Genomic DNA, 25493 nt, shown 5'->3' with positions numbered 1-25493 from the left:
CTCTGTGCCACATCCCCATGGTTCTATATACCTCCAGGGACAGTGACACCACTGACCACTCTTACTGAGAAGAAATTGTTCCTAATGCTCAGTTTGAGCCTCCATTGGTGCAACAACACAAGGCCATTGCCTCCAGCAGCCTCCCAAGGAAGGGATCCAGCACAGCTGTGCATTCACTTGGCTGGGCACATGCATTAAATTCATGCTTCAGCGCAGAGGTTTTTCCCCACTGGGTTTGCTTTCCTATCCCCAGCTCCCACACCATAATGCAGCCCCTTGCTCCCAAACTATAGAGGAAACCCAGCTCCTCATCCTCCAGCAGGAGTGTGATGGACTGGGAAACCTCTATAGGACTCTCTTTCTAGGGGGTGGAAATCACAACAACCTCTTGCAGCTGGTGCATCCCACATTGCAGTGATGGCAATGGGGTGACTTGGAAGTATAGCCAGTGCCCCCCAACCATCCCAAGCTTCGGGTTTTGGCTTTGCAGAGCTTTGCTTCTGCACACCAGGAAACCTCCACAGCTTTGGATGGACATGAGGCACTCAGCACCACCATGTATCCAATTAATACCTTCCTGCACCTGGGCTGCTCTGCCCTCAGCAAAGTTCTTTGGATCCAAGCGATGGCTCTGCTCGCTCTTCAGGATCAGGGATCACTTCAAGGCTTCAAGACGCGTCCCTCTGCGCTCACCTTTATTTCCCCACCACGCATTGGATGCAATGGGCAATGCTTGGAGCTGCCTTGGGGATCCATGGAGCCCAGAGGTTTCTGTTGCTGCCTGCGGATGGAGCTTCTTGGCACAGAGCGTGGATGGAACAGAGACAGAGAAAGTTGGTTTGGGGCTTTCTTTTTCCCTTCCCACGCACAGGAATTCATGGTGGTTTTACACATCACTTGGAAATGTTGCTGCTTCAATGTGTTTTCACTTGAATTCCTATTCTGGAAAGGAAAAAAAAAACAACAACCCCAGAACTCTTTCAATACTCAGTTAAGTTTCTGTTTTTCCTCTTCAGCTCTGTATTCCACTAAAACTGCCATTGCTCTGACTTATCCGGGATGGAAAAGAGTGCCAGAAATTCCCATGAGACCCCGATGTCTCTCCCAGCTCCCTGTGCTCCAAGGGGAAAGTCTGAGCCAGAACCCCCAGGATAAGGCTTCTCCAGCTCCCAATCTGAGCTGCCTGGCAGCCAATCCCTCTTGCCAACCCATAGGTCTCCATATACCTCCTGCTTTGGTGACAAGAGGGGACACGGCCCTGCAGACAGACAGACCCCAGTCCTGCCTGGCTGCTCTGCCGCAGCAGCAGGTATCAGAAATAAGGTGATTTCTTCCATCAGTCGCCTACGTTGGGCTGCCAGGGAGCGTGAAAACCTTTGCTGTAGAAATGAGCTTGATTCTGTAAAATAGTTACCATCAGGACAGCTGTCAGAAAATCAATAGCGCGGTGTAATTATGCCCATAAATAAGCCAGAGGAGCAGGATAGGTCAAAGGGAAACGTGGCGGAATGGCAGCGTTTGGGCCAGGGTGAAAATAACTCATTTTACGCATGTGTTACAGAGCAAGTTCCAGGAAAAGAATCGAATCCATATGGCAGCTCCCAGCCAAGGAGATGGGAATGCATTCATCTGGAGGTTGGAGGGAGGGGGAAAGCAAATCAGAGCCGGCTGATGGGCTTTGTGTCGGATGCTCATCCCCATCACCTCCATGCACAAAGCTCCCCTGAACACAGAGGTGGCAGCTCCAGCAGCCCCCATCCTTACCCCATATCCAAGGGGAGATGCAGTGATGGAGCCACTCCAGCTCAGCACAGCTTCACCACACACTGCTGCTCGGCAGCTCCGAGTGGTGATTTATGGCTTCCGAGCTGACAGCTCTCCAAATTTTATTACAGTTCTCACAATATTTGTTATTTTCCTGAAAGCCTCCGAGTTTGGCTCAGAGGGTTTTGTGCCAATCATGGTTTTCTTTTCCTTTTCACTGGGAAGTTGCTGGCCCTCGTTGGGACGCAGAGGAAACTCGAAACTCATTCCAAGTGGACAAGAGGAAGGAAAGAATGAGAAACTCAAAGCTGTTGGGTTTTAAAGGAAAGCAAATAGCATGGTTTGCTTTGGGGAAGAAGGAGTGAAGGCACAGCCATGGTGAGCACCCACATAGAGCAAATAGGATTTTGCCGTCAGCTCCCGTGGCACACACTTATGTGATGTCTCCAAATGCTAAATAGGAACCTTGCTGGCATTTGTGTTGTCATAATGCTATTGAAAGCCCTGAAGCTCATTTTGTGCTGTCCCCAACACATCCCCCTCTAGTGCTCAATAGATTAGTATTAGGATATTAAGGCTAGGGATGTGCCAGTGCCCTTTGGGGGCAGAAAAGCTAAGACAGAAAGAGGGTTGTCCAGGGGAAAAAGCAAATTCAAATGGACAGCAAAAGCATCAGCATCAGCCCTGAAGCCCAGAGCAGGCATTTACTCCTATTTGCACTGCTGCATGTTTACAGACATGGGCAGCTCTGCAAGATGCATGTTCTGTCGTGCTGCTGAAGGTAACGGCAAAGCAGCATGCACGGCCTTAAGGAGAGCAGCACACATAGAGCAGCAGTGCCAGAGGCTGCAGTGGGAAAGCTGATTTCTTTTTTCCTTCAGCTGAAAGCACGGCAGCAAGAAGCAATCAAACAGTTCTGTTGGTGCTGCTCCATAGGCCAAGTCGCGTTGTACAAACGAGGGCGGGAGCTCTTTCAAAGGTGAAATGTTTTTTGGGGGTTTGGCTGCAAATCCTTTTGATTCCCTCCCTTCGCTTTCCTTACAACAAGGTTGTTTTCCCAGTGCTCAGGGTTGATACTGCAGGCAGCTCGGTGCTGCTCCTCCTGAACGTGGGATCAATGAGAAAACCCTGCAGGCTGCAAGGGACAGAGCAGTGCTATCAGTCCCTAAGTACCAATAGTGGGCACTCAGTGAAGCTCCTGCAAGTCACCCCATCACTGGGCAATATTATCCACCAGAGGCCCTCATTAACAGGGCCAGCTGCCCTCTGGAGGGGAGAAAAGTGGTGCAGGGCAGGACCTACACCCCCTGAATCCTCATGGATTCCCTCCTTCCCATTCACAGGACAGCAAAAACATGGGGCCAAAACCATCTCTATGTGCACCCAGGAGGTCTCAGCTTCTCTTCTGCATGCCCTCGTGCTGCTGATGTACCGCCAGCACTGCCTTCGCCTCCTCTTGCTTGCAGAAAGCCATTCCCCATCCTCTGAGCACGCAGAGGAAGCCAGTGACAAACTGCTGACTCTTCCGACATGAATTTTGTTCAATTATTCACAGATGTGTTTTGGCCCCGGTTTGACAAAAGCTTCTGCTTCAGCATATTTCTGTCTGCAAACCAAAGGCAGTTGTGCTAATGCGAAATCAGCCGTCATTAGCGCAGCCCTGCACCGGCTCCCAGCTGCTCCGTGCTTGCTGCTTTCATCCACGCCATCATTTCCTCTTCTGTGATTTAATTAACACGAGAGAAGCCTGTTTCTCCCACAGCTTCAGAAAGGCCAAAGCATGTGCTGGATGTGACCCACCTGAGCCTGCCTGTGCTGCTGCATGAAGGCTGAGTTCAGCCCTCAGCGTCACCACCAGCATCCCAAACTCTACTGGGTGCAGAGGTCAACCCGGGGTGATAAGGACCCAAATCCATCCCAAATCACATAGCAGCTTGGTTTCCCCAAAGCACGGATGAGATGATGAAGCAAATGATGCTTGGAGGTTGCGTGCTTCTCTTCCAGCTGGCTTTCCCCACATGCCATCCCACCAGCAGCCCTTCCCTGCGCCACTGTCCTTGCCTCATCCTCCTCATTGAATCATGAAGGTTGGAAAAGACCTCATCACGCCCAACCATCAACCCATCACCACCAACCATCCAGCTTGGAAGAGACCCCTCAGATCACCAAGACCAGCTCCATTTTTAGGGGTAGCAGAGCTCCAGGAAAGCCATGCTCAGGCAGCACCCACCACCCTATACCAATGCATGCACGCACACCATCCATGTGCAGAGGTTTCTCCATCAAGCCGACAGGCAATTACTGCTGACAGGAGAAGGCTTAACATTTAAACTCGTTTTCAGGATTCAATTAAGCACACAGGTGCCCCAGCTTGGCACTCGGCCGAGGAGCCTTAATTCTCTCCCTCCCTAAAACCTTCAAGCCCTGAATAAAGCCATAACTAACTGCAGCCCGACTTCTACTTGGGCAGGGAGAAATTGAAATTCCCTTTGTCCCCCAGCGCTGCTCGGCTGCCAGCCTACCCCATATTTATGGGGCTGTACATATATATACACACAGAGCTTCCCAGCAGCTCCAGGCTTCAAGGGACTCTCCATATCCTATAGCATCCTCTGCCCCATCACACCCTCTATGGGAACTCCCACCTCAGCTCCCTTTGCTCCAACACATGGATGTGTTTGCAGACAGCTCCCTGTGCCAGGGCTGCAGGTTCACCTCACCAAAGCAGGAGAGGAATATTAATAGAGGGAGAGGAGGAAGCTTCCTCCCCTCCATGGCTCTGAGCAGCTCACAGCGGTGCCTTGGTTATCCTATCAGATTCTTATTTAAACTTCTTTTCTTTAATAAAGGGAACGCTGTTTGCCTTTGCAGTGCTTTTCAACCAGCCAAGGAGGAGGTTTTTTTTCCTTCCGCGTACCGTAATTGATTTATTTGGTAATGCAATATTGTCTAACGTTCGCGGGCTCATTTGACTAAATTATTCATCAGCAAATTTCTCAATAATGCAGCAACTTTCTCTTCTGCAAATTCTGCTCCTGTTCCTGCTCTGCTTCTTTAGGCCAAGGCTGGGAACTGATACGCAATAGCAATGTTGTTCCTCGCGCCTCGCTCCAGGTTAAGCTGCTATGAACTAACAGCTAAAGGCTAATGTAAAGAAGAACCATTACCCAGAGCTCTGATTTACTGTCTGGTTAGGGATCTATGGGTGCTGGTGGATGCTGAACCCATAGGAGCAGGCCAGTGGGATGGGGAGTGCTATCCCCAGTGGTTGGCAATGGGAACTGCAAGGATGCAGTGCTGCTGATTCACAGGACATTGGACACAGGTTCATGTATGAGATGACAGCTGTCATTGTCCTCACTTACATCCAATTATCCCACAAGAAGTGGGGTTTCCAAGCACAGATATGAGGAATGGCTCCTTTCTGTGCTGTCAGATTTACATAGCATTAGGGACCCCAGTGGCAGGGAGAGAGGAGTAATAAGCGCCTTGCCTTCGAATTACAGAGCCAGATCTGATTTGCTTTCATTTTAAATTGAGTTTCAAGCAAATATTCCCCACCCTGCCCCAGTAAGAAAACCAAGGAGCGAGATCTGATTGCAGCTCCATGTAGGAAAGCAGTGAGGCTGAGCTGCATGCTGGGCTCACAGCATCACTGCCCCGGTTGCAGAGGTGCTCATCTGCATTCCTGTGTGTCGGCGCCTTGTGTTCGAGTCCCAGGATGTGATGCTGATGAAAGACAGTTAATTCAATTTCAACAGAGAAATTGATTAATGGACTGGATTAAAATAAATCCCTGAAGTCCCAAGGTCTCTGTGAAGCATACCAATGCCCCTTCCTTACTCACCCAGCACGCTCTGGAGAGGGAAAAGGGGAGGAGAACCAAGGAGCAATAAGAAAGGAGGAGAAAGAACAGCATGAGGAGGAGAAATGCATCCAGGTGGGATTCCTTCAACAGCTTCACGCGCTGAAGTATCCCCAGTGGTGGCTCAGACCCTACTACATTGTGGAGGAAGAGGCTGTGGTTTGGGGCAAGGGACATGAGGATCCCATACATCCATCCCCATCCTGCCTTATTTCCCTGTAACGTGAGTGAATGTACAGCAATGATAGCAGAGCAGCAAGATTCCAGGCTACAACAAGTGAGGATTTGCTCAAATCCAATAGGCACAGAAATAAAGGAAAGAAGCTGCTTACCTCCAGAAGGCCTCAGGTACACAGGGAGCTCCAGCAAGATCCCCCTTGCTTCCACTGCCAACCCTTAAATGAGGGCTGGGAAGGGGTGGATCCTGGCTCCAGCCCTTTGGGTCACTCAGTGCATTTCATTGCATGCAGCTGAGCTTGGTGTTGGCCCTGCCTTCCCACCAGCTGCTCCATCACTGCTTCAAGCCATGATTTAGCATTGCTGCTCCACTCCCCTTCTCAGGGTGCCCCAAAGGATGCTCAGCCCTTTATGCCTGCCTCTAACCCCCTCCACGGGGCTGTGTGTGGTGGTACAGATACCTGTGTGTAGATCCAACTCCTGCCCTCTGTCCATGTCCTGTCTCAGCCATGAGTGTGCAATGCATGAGCATCCCAGCAGAGCTTCCAGTGTCAGACTGTAGGGCTCAATCCAGCCTGGGACCTACGGCCACATGTGAGCCATGAGCCAGCAGAATCAATCAGACAAGCCAAATATTTTGGCCTGTCTCATCAGCCTCATGGAAAAAGCCGAGGAAGGGAGAGCACGAAGGAGCTTTGGAGGTTGTACTGAGTCGTGGGGAAGAGAGGATTTCAGGACTGTGTGATTAGTTCTATGCCCGAGGACTCAAAACTTCCAACCCAGCAACACCCGCAGCCTCGCTTACAGCCCTCGAGTTCAAAGGCAATTTGTCTGCATAAAATTGCAGCCACCATTAAATAAGGACCTTTGATACTGTGGCGAGAGGCAAAGCACAGAAATGAGATGCACTGAGCCTCAGCCTGGCAGGACTTTCCCGAGCAACAAGCCTGAATAATGCAGGGCTGAGATTAATCCCGTGTTGTGGCTCATTGTGCTGTGGATAGCAAATGCAAGCGGGCGAGTGCTGCCCCGGGGGCTTGGGGGCCTCATTTCCCATTGCTCTACAGACACTTAGACCTGTGCAAAGTGAAAATAAAGTGCTGCTCCGATGGTGTTTGGCATTCACTTAGCATTGCTGGTGTGGGAGCTGAGCTCTCTGCTCGCTCCAGGAACCTTCTTCTCTTATGGAAAGTCTCTTATGGACTTTTCCTTGTGTTTCCTTTGCTTTTCCCCCTCGGTTTCAGCTAGGTGGTTCAGGGCTGTTCTCTGCCCTTTGCCTTTGGGGCAGCGCAGGAGCAGAAGTTCAGAGTTGGATCTGAGAGCCCTAAAGAGTGGAGCAGAAGTGCCATTACAAAGCCAGTGGGAGACTGGGTTTAAAAATCCCTTTCCTTCAATGAGAGAGTTCAGCATCACTGCTGAACCAACTGCTTTTCCCTTCGGAAACCTGGAGATGTTCCTATAAATATTGATTTCCTTTCCTTTTATTTTATTTCAGAAGCCCAACCTGATGAAAATCATGCAGCAATATCTCCATAATGTATCATTTCAGTGCTTGTCCAAACGTTGGCTTCAATCAAGTATAAACCCTTTGATTCTGATGATAACTGTACGTTACCATGTGGTGATAGCAGAGGTTGGAGAGAGCTGGAAGATCCCAGCTCCACATGCAGAGCTGTGCCAAGCAGATCCAAGCATTCACACAAGGGGAACTCCATGAAATACTCAAGGAAGATCCATTGAAGACCCATGGAATGTCAATATCTATTGAAGACCCATGGAATGTCAATATCTATAGGAGACCCATGGAATATCCACAGAAAACCCTTGGAAGACCCATGGAATGTCTATGGAATATCCATGGAAGACCTATGGAATGTCTATAGAATATCCATGGAAGACCCATGGGATATCTATATGAGACCCATGGGAGACCCATGGAATATCTGCCTTCTGCCCAGTGCCGGGGATGCTGTCACTGCTGTAGGGATGTCAGTGTCCAGCAGCAGTTTTCTTTCTCTCTCTGTGTCATTTTCTAGCCATTTAGCAAACTCCTGTCCTTGGATTCCAAGCGTGAGATGCACACTGGGCAGGGATGTGCCTGATGGGCTGTCAGCGAGCTGAGCCTTGATTTCAATCCAGGAGGGGGGAAGGTGGTGGGATTTGACTGGAAATTAGGTCGTGGCTAAAGTGCTTTTTATTGAAGCTTTCAGAGCCATAAACGTCACCAGACCTGTCAAAGAGATGCAGCAGGACAATAATGGGGTTGCGGCTGTCCCTTCCCTGCAGATCCCATCCTTGGGGCTGCAGGCATCCAGGGAAGCTCTTCTGCTCCCTTCAAGCCCCAGAGATGCATCCCTGTGTGGGATCAAGACTTGGGTGGGCATGCAGGGAGAGGAACCAAAGCTGTCATCAAAACAAAGCAATCCCCCCAAAACATGTCCAGCCTCATTTAAGACTCCCTGTTCATCCATCTGCCTTCAGATCTACCCATCCATCACGCAGCCCTCCCCACGCGCTCCTATCCATCAGAAAGAGTGGAAATGAAACATTTTTATTGATCTCAACTCTTTTTAATTCCCTGTGTTTCTCTGGAGATATTTCCATCCCTTCTGGGCTTTGCAGGCTGTTTCCTGGGGTGCGGACACCTGTCTTCCAGCAGCCCCTTTTTTTTTGCTGTCCCGTGCCATCCAGATGCATTGCCAGATTTATGCTCCCTTGTGCCCATGGTCCAAGAATGCTGTCTGAAAGCATTTCCCCGAGTATCTGAGGATAAAGAAGAGGCACTGAGGGAGGCTTTTTTGTAGGGTTGATACAAAATCACCCAGCAGCTCTGCCAGAGCTTTGGAAGGGATTGCTGACAACGAAGCAGAAATACAGATGTGCTCTTGCATGGAGCACCTGGCTTGTTTGGTGCCAAAAGGGCTGACTGGAGATGTTGGCTTTATGCTGGAACCTGTGGGGCTGAAGGCCTTCTGGGTGCCTGGGGGTGCCGGGGATGGACCACAGAGGGCTGGCATTGATTTCCCAAACAACACCCACCGCTGTGATACCTCTGAGCCCTCCTCTTCCCAACAGCACCACACTCGCTCTCAGGGCGCATCCCACAAAAGGCTGATCTTTCTGCTTTTGCTCAGCCTCTGTCTCATAGCTTGTTGCCGAAGGGGCCTTCAGGTTCCCCTCAGGCATTTCATTCCCTTGCAGAAGTTATTTTCCCTTTCCCTTCTCCTTGCAGAGCCAAGGAAATGCTGCAGAACGAGCTGGTGCCAGGGGCGAGACCACCAGCACCGTGGCCTCGTGTGCCAGCAGCACCGGGTCTGGCATCTCTACAGCTCCCAAAGCATCCAGGGGATGTTTGGAGATCTTTGGGTCAGGGTTACCCCATGATGAGACAGAACCACATGCCTCAGTGTCCCCATCTGCAAAATGGGGGCATTGCTCACCATACCCAATGCAATGCGGTACCGTTACCCGGGACGCAATGCTCTCTCCCCAGCAACAATCCCATCCTTGGGGAAAAGGCAATCGCGCCGTCACGGGTAATTTGCTCTGAGCACTGTCCCCAAAGCCTCCAGATTCAATTGCACGTCTGTCGAGCGGTACCTGCTCGGGGACACGCCAAGCAGAGCCCATTAGCACTCAGCCGCGTTCTGCTGCTCGTTCCGCTCTCGTTCCTTTCCCAGCATCAAATTAAATCTCTTTTATTAGTTCCCTTTTTGTACACAATTCCTTGCACAATTAGTGAATAATTTTCAAGAGCACAAACTAATTGCCTTGCTCCATCCTCGCCCTGCAAAAGCTTTTTGCCTTCATTTCGCTTTCAGTTAGTTTTTATTAGGATCAAGAGAGAAGAGAAACTCAACCAAGAGCAAGAAAAAGAGCTCAGTGCTCCGGAGCAGAGCAGGAGCAGCTCAGCCCAGGAAGGTTCTCTGCTTGCAGAAGGGGCTGTGATGCTCTATGTAAGTGGATGCTCATGCAAGGATGCCAAACCTCACCATTTTTATGCACTCTCAAGGATTCTGCTTAGCTGGAGGCTCAGTTTGCTTTCTCACCGCTTTCCATTGCTCAGTTCTTCCTCATGCTCAGGCACAGGATGAGCTCTCTTTGGGCTTGGGACAACCAAACTCCCTCCCCATCCCACTTCTGCTTCCCACGCAGAATCACTTTTGCTTATTAACCACCGCTGTGGCCGCGGTTATCCCAACGCGGGGCTCGGTCCAACCGATCAATGCCGTCCGTTCTCCCTCTGATGGATTCCCAAAGCTCCGGGGACTCAATCAATGGAAGGCGACATAAATCACACTAATTAAACCACTCTGCAAGCACAGGGCTGGCTGCGGCGTGCAGACATCCCCTTGGAAAGCTGAAGGCGGGCTGCCGCCTTGTCACCGAGATTGGGATAATTGATTTCGGGGCTCTTTTTCTTTACAGATGTCACAGTGACCTCATTGGGGTCGGCGGCAGTCAGGATGGGTTCAGTTAGCTCTATGCAGGTGCCTATAGGTTGTGCCATGCAGCAGAGGGACCCGAGCATCGCTGCTTGCTTGGGCTGCTCCTCCAGCGCTGTGAGGATCTGGGGGGTGAAAGGACATGAGAACCCCACGTTTCTGGCTGAGCAGGGATGCCATTTCCCACGGAGCTGCTATCAGAGCCGTGCCACTGGCTTCCCTTTGAAAGCAATGCACCGCCGGTCCCTCTGCACATGAATATTCATGAGGCGGCTGCTGTGCTTTAGCCCGTACTGTGCAATTATCATTTTAAAGCAAATGCTTATCGGACTGGAGCATGATTTGAGGAAGCATCGAGCTGGGGCCGGAGCTGCGTGGGGCTCTATCTGTCTGTCTGCCTGCCCACAGCTCCACTGTCCCCATGCTGAGGCAAACCCAAATGGTTTTCTGGCCACCTCCACGCGATGGGATGGCCATCATCCCATCCCAACCCATGGCAAATGCTGGGGTTGGTGGCTCACAGAGGGACCTCGTGGTGCTGATGTCACCGCTCTGCCATCAGCTGAGAAACATCCACTAAAAGCCTCTCGGCGTGCTGATTCCCGTGGATGCATGAGGGTTTTTTAATCACTGCTAAAATGAATTTAAACCACATAGCGGGCAGAGAGCTGCTGAGGAGAGGGGGCTGTCACAGGAGAAATGTTGCCACCAGATTTCTTGCTTGCTATGCTAAATGCGGACTCACTGATGCTGCTTCTTGCAGCCGGGGTCCTGGCTTCTGCCTGGGGTCTCTAAGAGCTTTTGCAAGACAAAAAGATAAATAACAGAGTGCTGTTTAATTGTTAATAGCTCCCAATCATAAAAGCTAGAGAAGAGGGGCTTCTGGTAGCTCAGCAGAGAGCATGTGGCATCACAGCTTGCACCACTTTGCAGAAGTGCTGAGCATCCAAAGCCTGGAGCTGGGGAAGGAATGGGAAATGAGAAGATGATTTTGCAAAACTCACCGCTGTTCTGGGCTGGTTTTGTGTTGGGTCCATTCCAGTGCTGACGGGGAATATCTCCCCACCGGCTGCTACCCCCACCCCTCTCTGCGTGTGCTGCTTTGACATATGCTGAGTATTATCACTATAAAACCCCTAAAAAATCAGGTAATCAGAACCAGGTCGGTATTTTACTTCTTCCATTTTCCCTGCAAAAATGGGTTTTCCCACCGAAATGTGAGCAAACGCTCTTCCACCACAAACCTCCACATGGAAACCCCTCAATGTCTGACTCTGGAGCCTGGTCCCACATTATATGGGGGAATTTAGCCCCAGGTTCACCCCTAAGACCCCTTACAAGGGGGTCCAAACTGCTGCTGCTCCAAGGGAGGACCACTTGCAGGGCTATGAGAAGCACTTAGTCACCCAAAAGACCCTTCCATTGTGATCCACAGACCAAGAAAAGTATCTCCCACTTTCCATCCATTCTCCGTGGATGGAGAAGAGCATTTTGGCAAGGCGCATTTGGGAAGATCTATTGATTTTCTCATGAGCACAGAGCCCAGGGGAAAGGATGTTTGCAAGCACACTGCTGGCTTGGATTTGCTTTCTTACATCAGGTCCCCTCCAGCCATATCATGAGGGGTTTGCTCCTGCCAGGAGTGCTGGATGATACAAGTGTCCTCTGAATGCACAATCACAGCCGGCGACTCCCCTTTCCCTCCCTTCCCACACGCCTGACACGGGATCTTGTCAATGATTAAGCTCAGCGCCTCATAAATTATGTTTCACCAAATTGCTACATTAATAAGGGGCCGTGCGTTCTCGGAGCATCATTAATTATAGATACATTTCTATTTCCCCTGCAAAATTGCCCGCGTTCCTCGCAGGGTTCGTTACGCAGCTGCACTGGGTGAGGGCTGAGCACTCCAAACCCCAATGGGGATTGATGTCCCCCACGTGCCGCGATCCCCACCAGCTCACCCTGCAGCACTTTGCACTTCAAAGCCTCCCTCTCCCCAGGATGTCAGCTCTGATTCTGTTCGTACCAACAAGCTGCCTCCTGCGAGGAGAAGGGCTTTGCGATGTGCCACGGAGCAATGGGGATCAATGGGGATCAATGGGGATCAATGGGGATCATTGGGGATCAATGGGGATCAATGGGGATCAATGGGGATCAATGGGGATCATTGGGGATCAATGGGGATGGGGGCAGCATGGTGACACAGCCATACAGGTGGGGATTCCCTGGAGCCAGAGGGGAAGGGATGCGTTCACCAAGGGATAATAAATTCCCTATTTGCAGATTTATTCTCAGAACTCAAAGGGGTGGAAAACGGGATCACGGGGCATTTTCTATTCCTTTTTCTTTGGGTTTAAAGCCATTAAACTTTTATGGCACGCCGTAATGGTCACTGGAGTAATGAAGTCAGTGCTGAAGTTTGAACTGGCACTGATTAAATACTTCCCACTTCCTGCTGTGTTGAAGCATGGCCTGCTCCAGCCCCCCCCCCCCATCCCATAAGGTTGGTGCCATAGATGGGAGCTCTGAAGGCCCCAGGGTTGGGCGCAATCCCAGCACGTGCACATCCCTCTTCTTCCCCAGCTCTCATCAAAGATTTAGCAGCAAAGAGACAATGATATTTGCTGTGAGCTCAGAGAGGCTTCGCTCTCTTTGCAGATTATTTTCTACTGTACACTTCTTAGGACATTAGGAAGCACTATAAATATTTAAAGGCTCAGCCGTCGTTGCTCAAATAAATAAGCGGGCTGCTGGGAGCCTTATGATTGCTCTTGTTCATCCTCAACCCCACAGCCCAACTGGTCCCAATTGGGGAGAACCAAAAGGATGCTGCTCCCAATGAGTTCCCAGGGAGCTGAAAGGGATTTTGGTTATAAAGCCACCTTCTGAGCTAGTGCTAAATGTGAACAGGGGGAAATCCTATGGATCGAAGGGCTGATAGATCACTGGCAAGGCTGAGTGAAGCCTTGCACACAGCTCAGCTCTACATCAGCAGCAAAAGAAATACATTGATAGCTCCTCATTGGAAAAATGTCCATAAATGGTGATGTTGCTAATAAGGTGATATAATCAGCACCTTCCACCTTGGCTCCTGAAGCAAAGACCTGCAAGCTTTGTCTCCATCCCAAACCTGGAGCAGCCCCAACACAAAGCAGGACCCACGGTGGGGCAGCTTCCCCCAGTGCTGCTGCAGTTTAATATCGAGTGATTTCCTGCTCCAAACAACACTTAATGTCAATCATTACATGCAGCGCAGGCAGTTTTTCAATTAACTGCCCTATATAATTTTATGTTTCCAGTCTATTCGTATGTGGTTTGTGCATAAACCTTACAAAATGATGGGCCGGGCAGGCAGGAGCCATGAATCTATTCTTAAGAGGACACAGTGGGAGCCACAAAGCCTTCTCTTGGTCCCAGAGCAACCCTGGGCCCTTTTGGGGGGATACAAACCCCATTCCTGAGCTGAGAATGTGGGGAGGTGGCTGATTTAGGGCTGAAATCACAGCTGTTAACCCTTCATCTGCTCTTGCAATGGGAACGGAGCCCAGCTTATGGCTATCTGCTCCTATCCGAACACGAGGTTCATATATGTATATTTACCCAATTTCTGCTATTTCACCCTCATAAAATCCAAAGCGGTTACTTTTTTTCTGCTCTGTGTTCCACTTGTTGCCATCATTTCTACTCTGTGCTCCCCATCAGGCTGCTCAGCATCCCCTTGCACTCACATCCATCCCTGTGCCCATCAGCCATAAGGGGGACAAAGCCCCAGGTCCCCATTTCTGTCTGCTCCAAGAAATACAGAAGCAGCAACAGCTTTTCCTTGGGAAATGGGGCAGGGAAGAAGGGAACCTCCTGTCCTCCTCATCACTGGGACATCCCACCATCCTGGATGGCAATGGAGATGCTCCCAGCACAAAGCAAAAAGGCCGACGGCTCCGGAGCTGCAGCGTGCTTAGGGCTCAGTAAATATGTTCTTAATAATCAACCCGTGTTTATTCAACGCACAATAATTCCACTGCAAAGCTCCAGCGAAACGCACGGTTAATTAAAAAATGCCTTTGAAATGGGTCCTCGTGGGAGAGTATTTTATAAGCAGAGTGGTTTTTTTTCCCCCCTCTTTTTGCTGCCCATCCTTTCCCTACATTCCAATGTCGCCCAGGGCTGGCTGCCTTCACCCCTTGATTGGGGGGTGGGGGGGGGGGGTTGGCCTTCAGCTCCCACCCCCAGGGCTGCCATCTCTCCCCAGAGCACTGGATTTAAGCACCGGAGCTGCTTAGTGTGACGCCATGGGGACAGCAGGCATGGCATGTTGCCCCACACCACACTATTCCTGATATGGGGGGGCACAGGGGATGCTGAGAGCACAAAACCCCACTCAGCACCACCATCCCTTCCCCAGCATAGAAGCCAGGTGATTAAAAGTTAATATCAGACGCGGCCGGAGGCTGTAAGTCGGCTGTAATTACTTGGATGTGGGGATATTAAGGGCCAGTGTAATTATAATTCCGAGGTAATCGAGAGAAAAGCGCCCGAGCGGGCTTTGTGTTAACGTTGTGTTTTACAACTGGTGCTGAGCAGGGCCAGCCTCACGGGCTCAGTCCCTGTGCCACCACCTTGTCCTTATTGCCTCCATAATAAGGGGGGGGGGGGGGGAGGAAAGAAATAAGGATGGAGCCACTGTTTCCGCTTCAGCATCCCAGAATCAACAGCATTGCAACCTCAGAGCCAAGGAGCAGGGAGGGAGAGCTGCTTAGAAGTCATTTGAAGAGTAATTAGGTTTGATCCAGGACCCTTTGGGATCCCAGATCTGCTTCTGCTGCTCCTGGCTTGTTTATATTAGCTCCTGGAATGGAATAGGGCAAAACACGGGTATGTGTATGTGTGTATATGCTGGAGGAACAGCTTGGGACCATCTCCAAGAGGGCAGGACACCTCTATTTCACCCTATGTTCCATAGGACAGACTGCCTATACTGTGTGCTTAACCATTGTCTCTCCTGGAAGGTTTCCACATCCTTATTTATTAAGGTCTCTCCATCCCACAACAACCCCCCGTTGGAAGATCAGTAGCACAATCATCACTGGGCCATGAAATAAGACCCGAGGAAGCACGACAAAGCATAATTTACCTACAGCACCACCAAACCTGCTGAGAAATAAACCCCCATCCACAGGGGAGCGAGGCTCCGTCGCTCCGATTGCTCTCTTAGATCACACAGAGCCATCCCCGCAGGCAGTCGGCTCCTGTATATTCGGCACAGCCTCTTCATCTGGCACTGAGCATGATTCTCCCTGATTGCCCCTAATGTCTTGTACACGGGCTGTTGGGTGGGGATTTTACCCACCCCCCCCCCATTTTATTTCTCTATCACCTCTGGTTTATATCAGGTGTTGTCAGTGCATCTCCTTGCCTCTCCCCAGCTGTTTCTATTATACATGAGCACAGACATGCTGGAGATCCCATCCTCCTTCAGATGCTCACTGAAAATCCACCCCATTGCTTTCTATGCCACACAGAGCATCCGACCACAGCTGCTGCATTCTGCTCTGCCAGGGCATCACCTGCATTGCATGCGTTGCAATGCATCACCCGCATTGCATGCATTTCAATGCATCACCCGCATTGCATGCGTTGCAATGCATCACCTGCATTGCATGCGTTGCAATGCATCACCTGCATTGCATGCACTTCAATGCATCACCTGCATTGCACGCGTTGCAATGCATCACCTGCATCCCTTGCATCGCTTTCTGCCTCTGCAGGACAATCTGCTGCACTATTGATGAGGCCTCACCTTGCACTCACATGGGGACCACAGTGGGACAGAACAGCCAGAATCCGGCTGCTGTGGGTTGCAATGACAATGAGAACATTGGGGCTTTCTCCACTCTCCATCCATGATCCCCATGCTTGAACAGCATCACCAGCCCTCAAATGGGACCACAACGACAGACAGGGATTAAGTGAAAACCAGGGGAACCCCTTGGGGAACCCACACAGCCCTTCCCAACCCTGCAGAACCCCAATACCAGGCAAGCACAGCCTGAACTCTGCTCTGAGCACACAGCATCGCATTGAAGCACAGCTCTGCTCCCATGGGCTGTGCTCTTCCCTGTGATGTGAATGTGCTGAGGAGGGGAGAAAATCTGCCTTCTTTCCCCCCCCACTCTTTCCTTGTACTCAAAAGAGAGGAACAGAAAAGAAAACGTTCAACCTTCTTTTTTTTTTCCTCCTTTAATTCCCCATTTTTTTTTTCTTCTTTATCCAAACACTTTCAAAGTTAATTTCAAAAAGCTGGGAACACTTGATAGTTTTAATTAATCTGCTGCCTAGGGAAATACAATTTGTGTAGCCAAAGCCTTTCGCCTTCCTCTGGATAGCTATCTCACTCCGGGTACTGCTGACAGCCCCAGCAAGGCACTGATTGCAGCACGGGCTCTTTGTATTCCATTTGATGACAGCATTGGGTGGGTTTACCCTGCAGTGGGTGCCTGGGTTGGTGCTGAGCAACCCATGTGTGTTCACCCTCGCCTCCAATCAATGGGAAGCAAAACCGTGTGTGATTTTCTTCTCCCCTGGTTGCTGGCCAGGTCTAACTCAAGGCACACGCTCAGGAGTGTGGAAGAAACACTGTGAGGCATCAGAACCACAATAGTGAGCTGAGGGTATTTTGTTTTTCTTAAGCCTACTATTTCTTTTGAACTAATTAATAGCATTTAAGAAGCAGGGCAAATCGCGTTGTGTGACAGAAAGAGGGGCTTGACTCCTTGTGGTACCACAAGAGCCCCCATTTCTGCACTGTTGGAGCCCTAATATTCACACCATTGAATTACCAGCTTCTGCACAAGAGAAGCCCCGATTTCTGCACCACTGGAACCCTATTTCTGCACCATTGGAATCCTATTCCCATGCCAGGGAAGCCTCGATTTCTGCACCATGGGAACCTCCATCTCTACACAAAGCCAGTGACCCAAACTGCTGCCCCCTTCTCAACCCAGTGAGCATCACCTGCAGCCCCAGGTCCTCAGTGGGATGCTGGGGTGGAAGCCAGGCCAAGGAGGAGCTGCAGAGTGCAGGAAAACAGCAGCTCAGCTGAGGTCCGTGTTTGCTGCAAGCCCTTTCTTTGCCACACTTGAGCTCCCATACGGAAACTCATTACCGTGTTGGCTAATGTGTGCAAATGCAAAGGGGAGAAAGCAAAACTGCCTGCGTGCAATGAGCCGTGACCTGCAGCACAGCTCTCATTCTGCACGTGAGGATATGGGGACGGGGTGTTCCAGTTGCATCCCCAACGTGGGGCAGGTCAACGTGGCCATTCTGCCTTGCTACCAAAAGGAGGTGAGCAGATCAGGCCCATTGCTCCCCATCAAGGCATTCTGTAGCCACTTAGCTGGGGCTGGCATTTGGAAATGACATTTAAAGGTCACTTCCAATGTCTGAGCACAGAGGAGTGGGGTTGCTGTATGACTCCTATACAGGGCTGGGGGTGTAGCACCCCAAATCTTGCCCTGCTGCCACCCCTCTGCCCTGGGCATAGCCTGCAGTGCAGGGCAGCACTGGGTAACAGGACCTGGGGTGTAGATTGTGGCTGCAACGCAAAGGGAAGGGTGCTGAGCCTCTCCAAATCTCCCCATCCTTCATGCTTTGTGCTGTGCATTCCTCTCTCCCTGCCCTGCCTATGAGTTTCTCATCCCTCTGCAAGGAACTCAGGGAGATGCACACACAGGTGGGCACACACACAGGTGATGCAACTGCCCCGCACACCTGAGCTGGCAAAAGCCATTCCAAAGCAGCTCAGAGCCTCACAGCCACGGAGCAGCACCAGCCCTGACATCTGCCCTCCTTACCGCTGTTACTCTTCTGCTGGCATTCAGCACGCTGCATCTTCTCTCATCCAGCCCACTTCACAGCAGCTCCTTAAGTGGGGATATAATACACGTTTTAAAGCATTGAAAGTCACACTCCACAATTTCAGCTCCCAAAAATAAAAATGAAGAAGTCAATACAAATTAAGTAAGAAAGAAGAGACAGTCCGTTTCCATTCTTTAAACCGGGTTTCCAGGCAATTATTCTCCTATCTCCCCCATAAAATTAATAAGAATTCTGCCTGAACATTCAATAGGCTTTGGTTTTGCATAGCATCTTTGAGGCAAAAGGAGGACAGAATTCTTAATTAGTTTCCTACAGCCTCTCCTGCTTGCTCAGTATGGGGACTGCACTGCCTACAGGAGGCTGCACACACACATAGAGGGCAAAAGCACTGGGGGGCTGTGCTGCAGGAGAGGAGGGGGCTGCTCACTTAAAGACATGGGTGAGGTGGGGAGAAGGGTGAGATAAGGCTCAGGTCATGAAGCATGGGATCAATGACTGCTGATCGATTTGGTATTCCCAATGGTGAGTGCTCCTGCATTGATGACCCCCAGCTTTGCATTAATCCTCTTTCTCAGTATCACAGAACCATGAAATCACAGAATCCTTAAGGTTGGAGAAGTCCTATAAGATCCCTCAGCCCTACCCACCAACCCAGCCCTACACCACCAACCCAGCCCTACCCATCAACCCAGCCCAACCAACCCACGCTCACTTTGCAGTGGTGTTTATTCCTTTCTCCAGCTCCCTCTCCCCCATTTCCATGCTCAGATTCTCACAGGAGCTTTCCTTCCCACCCTTACCAGCATTTCTGCCTCCTCCACGAGTGGATCCTGCAGAAGTGGGAGCCTCTGAAGCAACAGAGTGATGGAGGAATGGATGCATCCATACGGAAAAGACAAATAGATGGAAGGATGAGGAGCCTGAAATCAAATTAGGAAATTTCTCACATACATTTCGTTCCATCACAACCTCAATTATGCAGGCTTTGCTTCCTACCTCACCGCCATAAATAAAGCACAGCCTGCATGAAAAAGACAAGCAGAACGTTACACCAGTACTATCGCTACACATCAATAAGCTGTTGGTCTGGAGGTTGTTTCCCATCCAACTTCATGAGGTCACTTCCAACCCAACACCACAAAGCCCCTTTCCAACCCAGCATCGCACTGTTGAGCGCAGCGGCACAACGCCTGCAGCAACATGGCGCACAGACGGTCCCTACTCCGTGTTTTGCAAGAGCCAGGTTATTGATATGGATCTAATTAACTGCCTGCTCCTGGCTGCATCTGAGACGGGTGTAAATCACCATAATCCCATTGACAGCAGTCGAAATACAATGATCCACAGCCACTAAAGAGCCGGCCATCCATTCACCCTTGCTGTTCGCGCCTTGCAACGCGTGTTTGTAAATATATACGTCTGCATATGTGTTTATTCCTATTTAGCTCTATTTATACATACGCATATATAATTTTCCCTCTTTAAAATATTAAAATAAATTACATCTTTTCGCAGAATACAGACATTAATTCTGTTTCCAGGAGATTTGTCAAATCAGTGGTCTGTGTTTGCATAACAAGCTCTTTGGTTATGCTGAGCTGCATATAAATTACCACGCTGTCAGGCTCCAGATCAAAATCATTGGGTTTTAAGCAGAATCTCTCACATTGATTAAGATGTGCTTTACGTTCTGCGCATCCATTACATCTGGTGGTGAGGAGAGAAGCCCTGGAAGCGAAGCCCTGCCATGCTGCAGCCTCACGTGCAGTTGGGCTTGGGGTGTTATCACACAGCCGCATGCACACGCAAGGAGTCTATTAAATGTGCAAACCCCAGACTGTATCTCCTCCTCTTAAAAGCTCAACTTATCTGCTAAGGCAGTAAACAGCTTGGGGTTTATAAAGTGTAATCATGAAGCTCAGTCCCCCTGCCGACACAGGCAGCAGTCATCTGCTCGTTTGTTTTAATGAGATAAAGCCCTCTCCAGAAGGCAGGGAGATGGCTTCCAAGCTCTCTGTTTGCTGCTCCCCCTCCTTGGTGCAGCTTGCCCAAGACCACAGGGACCAGCAGCTGCTGAAATGCATGGGATGCACGGCTGAGATGCTCCAGCGGAACAAGCCTTGCTGGAATTGCACCAATGCAGCAACACGGCCAACAGGACACTTCCGTAACCAACCAGACTTGCCCTAACCAGAAAGTCTACGATCAAAAAGCACTTCCCCATTGAAAACAACTCAGAGTTGCTCCACGCCAGAGCCTGGCTTGCTGCTGCCTTCAGGCTTCCCAGAGGCTGCCAAGAAAAGGGTCACTTCTGGCTGTATTTTTAGCTCGCTGGCACCTGCCCATGAGGGATGGATGGAGGTGAGCTCTGCCAGCACACTTCATACGCGGCTCTCGAGTAGCAGCAGATGGGAGCAGTTCCTGGATGCTGACAGCAATGTGAATAGAAGCTTAAATTAAAGCAGCAAAGTTGTGGGTGCTTTTTCTGGTAGTCTGGCCACGTGTGCTGGTAGTATTTTTTTTTTTTTTCCCCTTTGTTTGCTCAGAGGCACCAGGGAGCCAGCTCCAGTTTAATTGTATTTCTTTAATTTCACCAGCCAGAAGCCTTAAGGCAGAGCCACATGAAAGGAAGTTATGATTTGGGAGAATTCCTCTCTTTGTTTACCTATTTAAAGTGCATTTCCTTGGTGCTTTTCCCCATTGAAGAAACCCAGCAAAAGCAGCTTTGCAAATCCCCCACCAGCTTTGCGCAGCAGACATGCTGCTGCCTTAGCATCGTGCACCATGCATCTATTTCCTTGGGGGGGGGGGGGGGGGGGGGAGGGGAAACAGGAGCAGAGAGGCAAGGCCGATTGCTCCAGGCATCCTCAGGGTCAGAAACAAAACCCAAACCAATGAATGCTGACTATTAGCAGTTATGCAACCTCTAGTTCCTACCCCATGCAGCAGAGCCCTTTGAATAACCCAAGGCCACCAAGCAGAGCTAGCAGGAAGGGCCCTGAGGGCCGATACTTCTTCAAAGAGCATCTCCCAGTCCATAAATATTTCGACCGAACTGCAGGACAAAACATAATGTATAAAAGATTGAATAGAAGATGTATTATGCCACTGCATAGCAATCCTGTCCTAAGGAATTTATGGCGTCGGCGTTTCCCCCTGTTGCAAGAGGGATGCTGGCGGACGGAGGGTTCAATTCATCTTGTGTCTGTTGCAAGCCATCAATACCATGGGTTTTGCCCATTTAGGCTCAAGTCTTTTGGTTATTTATAGTAAAAAAAGAATGAGATCAATTAAAACCCACTGAACGCCACTTTGACGCTCACCGCTCTCCATCTCGGTTATGGTTAAAAACACCCCAGATCTGACAACGGCAGTGCCCAGTTTTGTTTGCCAGAGCACTGCTGGAAATCACCCCCATAGCACCACGCATTCATGCCCACGCTGCCTCCTAAGCAGGGCTGGCTTCCCTCCCACTCCCCCAGTTTTATGGCAGCCTGTGCCTTTATGCTCCATAAAACCTTCCCTGCATGGCTGTGCTCGCTGCTGGAGTGGCTCAGGACTTGGGGTGTAAAAGTTGGGGATTGAAATCCATCCATCACCACTGGGTTTATGACATCCCCACCTCACACCACACATTTTAATCACAGCTGAAACCCTATCTGATATCCCCTCCCTCCCCCCCAAAAAGCAAGTGTAGCATTTGGGGGGGGGGGGCGACAGCACTGCCTGGTTTCTGCTGCAAGATGCACCAAAAGCCAAACAAACCTGTGGCCTTTCCTTGCCTTTCTCCTTGTGCATGAATGGAAGTGAATGGGGGGTGGGGGAGGGAGGTTTGGCTGCTGCTACCACCAAGTTGCAATGCTGCAGTTTTGCAAATGCAAACACAAAGAGGGTGATGCATTGCTACGGGGTTCCTCGGCATCCTTAACCTGGATGCAGATGCAGCACAACCCTCCCATGCCTTATAGCATGGCTTTCTCCTTTGCTCCCAGGAAGGGCACAGAGAAGAGACTCGGGAGAAAGCAGGTTGTAAAACACTCAGCAAAGTTCCACTTGCTGCTTCAGGACTAAAATTAATAGGTGCAACCCATAATCCTCTCTTGAAGAGAGAGAGAGAGAGAGATGCAGGGAGAAAGCAAGAGAAAAATAATGGTCAAATCCTCATGCCTTGCTGTCGGAGAGTCCTGCAGGTCTGGGAAGTTCAATGCATAGGAAATGAGGTGGAGACTCAGCACGTCTGAGGAGCACAGGGCAGGAGTGACCTTCACAAAGCAGGGAGGGCTGTGGGATCTCTGCTCGGGGCTCCTGCTCAGAGGGGGGAGGGCTGAGGATTTAAAGCCCATTCTATCCAAGCAGGGAGGTGTGCAACAGGAAGGATGGCGTTGCGTGCTTCTCTTCCATGCTCTGCTGCAATGGGGATGCGGACTGCGGCTGCACAGTGCTTTGGGGGGACAGCAGAGCTGCAAAACAGGAGCAGAGTGAAAGGGCTTTTCCGGGAGCCTCAGTGCAAACCTTATAGGAAAGCAAATGGAAATTGCAGGTGCCTGGTTCCTCTCCAACACCTCGCCCCCCAAGAGCCCCATCACCACCCCTTAGTGGGTCCATGCACCCAAAGCAGCTGTGCATTACACCTTGGATTACAGCAGGGATGTTTTCATGGCCCCTTTGCCTCATCCTGGTGGTCATCCAGCTAAGAACCCATCAGCAGGATGCTCTGGGTGATGCACTGTGCTGGTGGCACGGATGGTGTGAGAGCTAAAACACTCCTGAACCTGGCGTTGAATGGATGAGTACAACCAGAATAAAGTAACAGAGCTCAACCAGCACAAACCAGAGCACAAAGGATACTTCCCAGGACCCACACAGGTCCCTGCAGCTCGTAACTCCCAAGGACACACATGCTGAGATATAGGGATAGGAGCACAGCAAGGACAGCAATGAGGTTCCAGGATGCAACAAGTGAGGATTTGCTTGAGTTCAGCAGCCATGGGCACAGAAATAAAGAAGCTGCTTACCTTCAGAAGGCCTCAAGTATACAAGGAAAGGGCCTTTCTTCCACCTCCAACCCTTAAATGAGGGCTGGGAAGGGATGGATCAGGTCAATCAGGTGCATTGCATTGCATGGCATGCAGCTGAGCTCCACTGAGTTGGCCTTGCCTTCCCACCAGGTGCTCCATCACTGCCTCAAGCCACGATGCAGCATTTCTGCTACACTCCCCCCCCCCAGAAAAAGCAATCTATTCAGAAGCAGTTATGCCCCAGTAGCTGTGTTGCATTTCCTTGCTCTTTATTACTGCTGAATTTGCATGGAAATGGGATCAAAGCATGCTTTCAGGTAACAGCTCCCACCTGCTTCCAATGCTGGTTCTCTACCTGCAGGGCCTGCCTGAGCTGGGATGGGGAAACTGAGGCACATTCACATCCCTGCAGCAGACACCTCCATCCCAAACACACGCTGCAAAAAAGAACAACCCATCCAACCATAAAAACAAAACCACCCACCCTCACTGCTCCTTTTCTATTTGCTCAGTAATCATATTTGATTTAATTCCATGTTTCCCCCTCATTCTTTTTGCTGCGCTTGCCGCTCAGGAATAATGATGGCAATGTGTTGCTATTGCTCTGCCCATGTAGCTGATTCCTCTCTTTTCCTTCCCTTGTCATTTCCAGCCCTGTTTGCTTTTTTCTCTTCCCCCCACCCCCCCCCCACCCCCTTCCCTTTCATGCAATGACTTCAGCATTTCAGCTTACTCACCTGGAAACTGCTACATTTCCTGCTTCGTCCTGATTAGATTGTGTCTCACTGCTGAGCCATCCTTAAATAAGACGTTCGTTTAGCACCGCCGCCTAATTAGTTGGATTTCAGTGCCATTGTATTTGTACAGAAGCTTTGAGGGGAGAGGGGTAGGAAAGAAGCACAGCTGTTCCTCCCCCCAATCCCCCCCCAGCTCCACACTGATGTATTTTGTCCATGTTGGGCTTTGTGTGCATATCACATACTTAGGAAATCGATTTCTAGCTGTGGATGGATTTGTTCACCCTGAGACGGAGCTCTGGGGATAGAAGACAAGGGAGGACCCTGCTGGGGGGTGACATGAAGCCCCTTCTTGTGCCACAACCCAACAACGCTCTGCATTTCTCTGTCCCACATGTACCCAGTGCCCCCTGCATGGGCTCTTGCTGTGCAAGCTGATGTGTGACGAAGGGGATTTGCAACGTGCAGCATTTCCTCTCCCTCAAAGCTCCCTTCCAGCAACGTGGGACCTCCCCATGTCTCTCTGTCCCTGCCTCAGTTTCTCTGTTTCTGTTTCTATGGCTATTTCACCATGGCGAGCCCAAGGAAATTCAGGGCTTGGATTCACCCAAGTGCTGGTTTATGAGCAGGAAAAAGCCAGGAGAGGGGGATTTATTTCCTCTCCAGCTGAAGACTGACAAGGACGCAGCTTGATCTAGGACAGGCAGGCTGAAATCCTTCTGCTCTGAAGATGATTTATGGCGTACGTTTTTTGCCACGCCGGTATAAATCGCCTTGGGCTTGGATTGCATCGGCCATGCTTTCCATGAAGTGGGGATCATGGATGTAAATGAGGAGCAGCATCACGATGTTCTCTGGTGTTGTGTGGTTGTCACCGTGAGCATCCCATAAACCCACATTGTGAGCATCCCATGAACCCACATCAGCAGCAGGAAGGGAATAGCTGGGGCCCTTTTGCTAAGGAGGACACCTGGTTTGGAGGCAGTGCTGGCACATCCAATGGAAGTTCACCATCCTCAGTCAACAGTCATCTCCTTGCACTGGTGGGTTTGGGGCTGGGAAGCCCACCCCGTGTTTTGGGATGGTTTTGCTGGGCAGCTCCAGGCATGGCTGAGAGCACTATTGATCAGTCTGCATTACGGTTTCTGAGTAATACTCAGCAGCCAACAGCTTTGTTAATAGTCAAGAGGCAGATAATGCATGAACGATCCCAGAGGCCGGGAGCCGCGTGCAAGTTCCTTCCCCATGCAGAACCCTTCATCCCCAGCCTTGCAGTCCCCATTTGCTGCACAAATGAGGATCTCCAACCAAAAAGAGACTGAAGTCACCCCAGTGTGCCATGCCACGGCATGCTCCAGGTGCTCGGTCCCCCCTGCCATTGAGTTTGGTGTCTTTGCAGTAGAAAATTGGGCTTGGGGGTGGGTGCTGCTTGGAAAACCTGAATACAACCGCCAGCGTGAAGCTCTGCAGTCTCTCTAAGGGAAAAAATAACCACTCAGCTTGCACCTCTAGACCTTCTTCCTGTTAATCTGCCATGAAAATACCAGCCCGAGGACCAGCAGAGAGGGCTCCATTCTTCATGTGGACAGCAGGGCGCGGAAACTGCTCA

At 50.5% G+C, this 25493-nt stretch overlaps 1 long non-coding RNA gene across 3 annotated transcripts in view; it reads right to left on the bottom strand.

Annotated features, from left to right (window-relative positions):
* LOC140262730 (uncharacterized) overlaps positions 1–25493 on the bottom strand; it is an 89684-nt gene that overhangs the window by 14489 nt on the left and 49702 nt on the right. Inside the window, exons 1-3 of one of the 3 annotated variants that reach the window (XR_011905857.1) lie at positions 23885–23995; positions 18930–19049; positions 18105–18173 (exon numbers count right to left, since the gene is read on the bottom strand). This is a non-coding gene — a long non-coding RNA (uncharacterized lncRNA). Of the gene's footprint in view, positions 1–17515; positions 18174–18929; positions 19050–23884; positions 23996–25493 lie in introns of those variants that run through there. The other 2 variants (XR_011905856.1, XR_011905858.1) reach the window with 2 other exon arrangements.

Source organism: Excalfactoria chinensis, chromosome 25 (genome assembly GCF_039878825.1).
Source record: "Excalfactoria chinensis isolate bCotChi1 chromosome 25, bCotChi1.hap2, whole genome shotgun sequence".
Classification (NCBI taxonomy): domain Eukaryota; kingdom Metazoa; phylum Chordata; class Aves; order Galliformes; family Phasianidae; genus Excalfactoria; species Excalfactoria chinensis.
The sequence above is the reverse complement of the archived record's forward strand: the minus strand, read 5'-3'. Positions and strand labels throughout refer to the sequence as shown.